The sequence below is a fragment of the Dermacentor andersoni genome, chromosome 1 (genome assembly GCF_023375885.2).
Source record: "Dermacentor andersoni chromosome 1, qqDerAnde1_hic_scaffold, whole genome shotgun sequence".
NCBI lineage: Eukaryota > Metazoa > Arthropoda > Arachnida > Ixodida > Ixodidae > Dermacentor > Dermacentor andersoni.
The window spans coordinates 395,207,314-395,213,901 of NC_092814.1; the positions used below are offsets into that span (position 1 = coordinate 395,207,314).

A 6,588-nucleotide genomic window follows, 5' to 3' on the forward strand; every position below is an offset into this window, starting at 1 on the left:
GCCTGTGTAATGGGTACCGCAGTGCTACAGGGGGGGGGGGGGGGGGCACTAGGCACCTCCGGGCCCCCGCTGACTTTAAGCAGTGGACTTTGGCTTTCCACTGCCGTCGGAGTCGGTGTTATCCGTGCCACAAATGCGGTGCACGTGAATGAGCAACGCGCGGCGTAATGCGAAGAGAGTGGCTTGAGGGAGTAGACAGCGCGTATAAGGAAGAGTATTATGCCGAAAGCTCTGGATTGAGGGACTCCTGCGTGCGCCTCGACCCAAAAGTCGAAGGAAACGAAAAAGCAATAAAGTAGAGGAGCATTTCAAAGGACCAGCAGGTCGACTCACCCTTCACATTCGCTATACGTATTGGCTTCTGGTCGCGCCTAGTGACATCAGAGGCGATCATCAAGCACGTGGCATCTTTCCCGCAGTAAGGTAAATCCAGCTGCTAGAGCAGTCTGACTCCACAGCCATCGCCGTCGAGAGGGGGCCACGTGGCCAGTGCAAACATCATACACGCCACAACTAGTAAAGCGAAAATGGTGCCGGAGGACTTTGTGCAAAAAATATGTCACATCCTCTTCGACAGCCAGTTTATCAAAACGCAGCCCCCACCGCAACAGCTCCTCATGATTTCTTTCCAGCGTATGCTACGCCTTTCGAAATAGGCAAGCCACAATTTGAAATTTCTCCGGGTAAGCTCACGGATCAGCACGTTCTACCGCGAGGACACTATGGAAACTGGAGAAAGGCGTCAGCAAGAAGTCGAAGCCAGTGGCATCTTAACAAAAGGCCAGACCAGGCGTAAGCATCCCACACTCTGCTTAGGCAGAATGTATATAGTAAACCAGCGCAGAAAACAGCTTTCACGCTTCTCTTCCTGTCCGAGGTCAAGGAGTCTGGGCTGGATAAGAGGACAACAGTGTTCGACTCGTGTTCCACGCGATGAGCTCGGCGGGCTCATCATCGCAAGGAAAATCTTCACCTTTTCCCTCGGGCATAAAAATATTATTTGGAGAAAGTTAAGGTATCGTGATATTGGACCTAAACGATTCAGTGCCATTCCACTCTGCGAAGGTGACCAGCGAAGCTGTGTCTGTGGGCCCCTGAAATGCGAACTGTACTAGGTGTGCGTGAAATACCGTATGCACATGGAAGGCGAGACGCGACTACTCGCTCCTCCAGGATGTTGAGCCATGGAAGAAAAGGAGGCACAGGGGTCTATGCATACCCATGCATTGTTGCAAAAGGCGGCACGATACCTTTTTACTAATGAATCCCCACATGTTGAGCAGACACACACCTCGCCGCACTCCGAGGGCGCACACTGCTTCACCGTAGCAAAAGCAATCGTGCGATGGACGACGTCCCGCAGTGCAGTAATGGTTCCGAGGTCACTCGTAAACTACAAGCGGTCACAAACAACGCAGACCACACAAAGTTTGTTCCCCAGAAACTCCGAGCTCTGAAGCCTGAACGTCGATCCGGTGAAACTTCCCAAGTTTGCGGCATCGGGGCCACATGGCCGGTTCGCATTTCCTTCCGCCTCGCGGTCTTTGCGTGCAGCACGCTCATGGAACCGCCACCACGCGGAAGCGGAAGGAAAGGCGATACATATGCGCGCGGAATACCGACAAAGAAATGGCGGTTCGAACATAGGCATGGCCGACGTGGGTCAAAGTGAAGTACCTGTTCTTCTCAGCTTAAAACCTGATACGGGTTGTATTTGGACCGAAGATATTGAAACTATTTTTGCAAGTTGGTGGAGTGCCTAAAGCCTACTTCATCTCCGCCGCGAGTCGGCCCGGTATTGCACTATCTTCGGTATAACTCGACATATGGGGAGAACTTCTCGGTTTTCACGTCTCGACAAACGTTCGCAATTCTTTCCAGAACCTAGCCATATACAGATTCGCAGTAAAACGAAACCTTATGTAGCACTGTCCAAATCTAGAAAGCGTCTATCAGGCTATCCTATTCAACCTACTTAGTAAACGTCTGCCGCAGGATAATTTACACACCTCTCACGCGAATTATTTTCTTGCTAGGAAAAGTCATCAGCAGGAAACGACACTGGATGAATAAAACGGACAACCGAAATGTCGACTATCAATTGAACAGATCGCGGAAAGGGCCGACAGCTAGAAAAAATAAGAACACATACAACAACAAATATTTTTGTTAGGCATCACTTGGTAAAACACTCACACGCGAACACATAAGTCGTGTCCTACTTTTTTTGCTTTTTACCACACCGATATCGCAATGGTATATCAAAGTACGTTTCAGTAACGTGTACAAAATAGCTGGCAAGCAATAGAAAAAAACATTATTTCTTGAAATAAATCACGCGAAAAAAAGGTTACCACGCATAAGATCTGGCAGCTATGTCGTTGACTAGAAGTATTACCACGCACTATCTTCAAGGGTCCCTACCACTTTGCAGCAAACACCACATTTTGTACTTTCACTTACAAAGCAGCGCTGCAACGTTGAAACGTACACATGGACGGAAACAGTTCAAACGAAGCGCAAAAACACTTCGTCTGTGCTGTTTTCTTCTCTGTGTATGTTTAAACTTTGGTGCGCTGCTTTATAAGTAAAAGTAAAATATTCCAACAGGCCCCAAAACAAGCTTTAATCTACATGTTACTTTTCAGTTAACACCTTCTATATACATCCTTTCAGTCAACACTGCTGTTATATTGTAGTGACCATCAAGAACAGAAGAAAACTGTGAATGGCGAAAGTAAGTTCTATTGGGCGAACTTGCGCCCTCTGAAGCAAGTGACAATGAAACCAAAACCAAAGCGGCGAACACAGTCAGCGATCATCAAAATCTTATCAGCGGGTCAAGCGCATGGGCTTTTATTCTTCAGTGGTCGAATGTTCCAGAGTAATCGCTGGGAGCCACGTGTCTTCCACAAAGTTCTACACTACTCGCGTAGCGCATTCATGCAATAAGATTACACAGGATACGGTGATCGCAGATAGCGCACAGAACCATCGATAACATTCGAGAAATTTCCGATACATGCTGGAGCGTCCGGCGCTGGGCGATAACATTTGTTAGACATTGAAACACGGTCACCTGATAAACAAGTACACGTGTCACTATAGAAAGAGCACTTGTGTATAAGGACCCAACTTTTGTGTTTCAGTGGCCACTAATAATTCCCGTTGCCGTCTCTTAGTAGCACCGTGTAAAACACTAGCCTCCTGAAATCAGAGGCTTGCGCCAGAAGCGACAAAACGCTTCGACAAATGTGCTCCGCTGGTCCTAGACAATCAAGGGGCATTGTTCTTTTCTCCCGTCATTCAGGCAGCGGTCATTGTGGCTGTCGCATACGCGGCCACAGATCATTGGGATTGAGTGAACCATACTAGTGGTGCGTGCCACGAGTTCCTTTGCGAGCTCTGCTTCGCACGTCCCGCTTCTATAGGCGCATTTCGTTACGTTTCTACCCAGGCAGATGAACAGCCAACACCAGCTTTGATCCAAAATTTCCTACACCCAGCCTCAGTTTATGGGAAGCGTGGGAATCAGTCATGGTACTTCGAATGCTATCGCCTTTTACTCTCAAAGGCGAAGCTTAAGCGACCTCTAAATTTCGACTGTAAAGATCGTCTTCATAAGACAACACAGCTGAATTAGGATAGTCAGAAGTTAACGTGCATGTGTGGTACCATTTCAGAACTCTTGTAAACTCATATGAAACTAAAAAATACATATCCTTGTTCATTACACGTTGTAGGGTGTCATGAGCTATTTAGGTGGGATTCTTTACTCGAATGTGCCAGTCCACGGGATGAAGGTAATGGAATCGGTAATAGTCCCGACTTTGCAGTGATATAGATTCCGACAATGCCTCATATAAAGATATCCAATGTTTATTTTATTGAATTTATGAAGTTTTCCTTACGCTTCTTAATAGTATGGTATCCCATTATTTTCCACCTTTCGGATTGATTTTTTTCATTCTACCTAATTACATAATCAGTCCTTATTAATTCATTAACCTCTCTACTTTTATATTTAGATGAAAAGCGTCAATGAGAAAATTGTAGAGTGACACGAAAAACTATAGATACAGCTTTGTGTTGCTTAATACGCGATACATAAAATAATTTTTTCGAGCGTGAAAGAAGCCCGCGAATACACGCAAAGTGCCTCGAGCGGCCAGTCACGTGGCAAATTTGTGTGCATTTGCGGGCTGCTTTCCTGCTCACAAAACACTTTAATGAAGCACGTATTGAGCAATAAAAAGTTGTGCCTGGAGTTTTTCATGTCGCTCTACAATTTCCTCATTATCACTTCCCTCCCCCCATTTATATATATTATATGAGAAGCTTATTAATTAATTAAGGCTAATCATCTAATTAGAAGGAATGAAACAATATTTTGAGTATCTCCAAGCGACGGCAAACGACATTACCTGTGTTCTGTTCATGTACCTTGCTATTGTATATTTTTAAGGTTTGCGTAAATTTACGTGGGAAACCTTTTATATGTATGACATGTATTTATGGTAAAAATTAGATTGGACCCTACTGAAAATGTCCATACATAGAGGACCCATACATACGATGTTATTGGAAAAGGAGTACGTGTCATACTGGTCATATGGGGGCATATGGGTTCTATCAGAACATATAGGTAGTATGGGTGATATGCTGGCATACGAAAGATAAAGGAATGCAATTTTTTTGCAGGGAGGGGGGGGGGAGTACAGGCAGTGTGTTTAGTTCGCACCAATGTATGTTCTAATGATGTGTTTATGAGTACAGACGACTGGGTAGATGTGTGCGAAAAGCATTGTGTACCCAATGGCAGAAAAACGATGCTTAAATTATTTCCTCCTGAACGCTTTTTATTTAACTCATTCAGCATTTGAGCGATAAATTTGTTCCCTTTTCACAGTCGGTCTCCTAACGGCACTTCCGTCGGTTTGCTGTAAACTTAGGCTGCAAAGCCATCTGTTGAGAAACAGGAAGAAAGGACGAGTACTTTTTAAATATGTAAGCCAGTCGTTCATCTATCAAATAAAATCTAAAGCTGCAAAATAAGTTAGGCTTAATATACTCACTCGTGACAGCCTGCAGCTTCTCTGGCGTCCTTGCCTTTCTTGGTTTCCCCGGCTTCTCCTGCTTAACGAAGCGCCGACAAGGTGATCCTGTAAGGCTCTCAGTCATCAACTTCGGGATATTCCAGAGGAGATGTGTAGCCTGATTGCAAAATAGGGAGTAGTTTGGGCGTGACAACGGCTACGCGCGCTACTCCTCCTTTACACAGACTCCTTTGCCAAGGCGCATTTGCATGGAGAAGTAACGTTCAGACCGAAGTATTAACTTTAATTGGTAATACCATTATTTCATGATTTAATACTTTCTGACGATCCCAGCATAATGCCGGATGTAAAAGTGTTAGGTACAGTGAAGTGATCACAGGTTAGTGAGGGCTAGGATTCACCTCGATTTGAAAAGAGAAGGAGTAAAATTAATGAAGAAGAAACAGGCTAACCTAGACGCAGTAAGGGTAAGAGCATACCAATACAGCTTGCCACTTCCCAACAAATGAGCAGCGTTAGAACATAGAGGTGAAGATAACATAGAGGCAATGAATGAAACCGCAACTAGGCTGGCTTCAGAAGCAGCAATTCAAGTGGTACGTAAAGCACCAAGGCAACCAGCAGGTAAGCTGTCCCAAGTAAAAAAGGACCTAATAAAGAAAAGACAAGGAATGAAAGTGTTGAACTCAAGAGATCAGATAGAATTCGCGGAACTGTCAAAACTAATCAACAAGGAGAAAATAAGAGATATTCGAAATTATAACGCAAGAAAGTCTTAGAAAGCAGTAAAAAATGAACGCAGCCCTAAAAAACTAAAAAAGAGACTGGGCACCGCACAGACCAAAATGTATGTACTGAAAGATAGGCAGGCTAATATCATCGGCAATCTCGAAGATATAGTAAAAACCGCGGAATATTTCTATACTGACCTACAGGTCAGTATAGAAAGCAGTACCCAAAGCAGCCACGATACCTCCATGCGAAGTAGTAATGAACAGGTTCCAGAGGCCCCTCCTATAACTAGTGATGAAGTTCGAAGGGCCTTGCAAGATATGAAACGGGGAAAAGCGGCAGAGGAAGATGGACTACCAGTCAATTTGTTCCAATATGGTAGAGACATAATGTTTGACAAACTAGCGGCCCTTTATAGGAAGTGTCGATCGACTTCGAAGGTTCCAAAATACTGGAAGAATGCCAACATTATACTAATCCACAAAAAGGGAGACGTTAAGGAATCGAAAAAATATGAGCCCATTAGCCTACTTCCGATAATACATAAAACATTCACCAAGATAATCTCCATTAGAATAAGGGCAACACTGGCCTTCAGTCAACCAAGGAAAGAGGCAGGTTTCAGGAAGGGATATTCTACAATGTATCACATCTGTCATCAATAAGGTAATCGAGAAATCTGCAGAGTACAATCAGCATTTCTATATGGCTTTCATGGATTGCCAAAAGGCATTTGATTCAGTCTAGATACCAGCCGTCATAGATGCATTACAATGTCAAGGAGGGCACGACGCTTACG

The 6,588-nt window shown here is 44.5% G+C and overlaps 1 pseudogene; it reads left to right on the plus strand.

The window, feature by feature from the left end:
• The first annotated feature begins 1,649 nt into the window (after nt 1-1,649).
• On the plus strand, nt 1,650-1,828 carry LOC126518786 (U2 spliceosomal RNA; annotated as a pseudogene).
• Nucleotides 1,829-6,588: the final 4,760 nt, after the last annotated feature.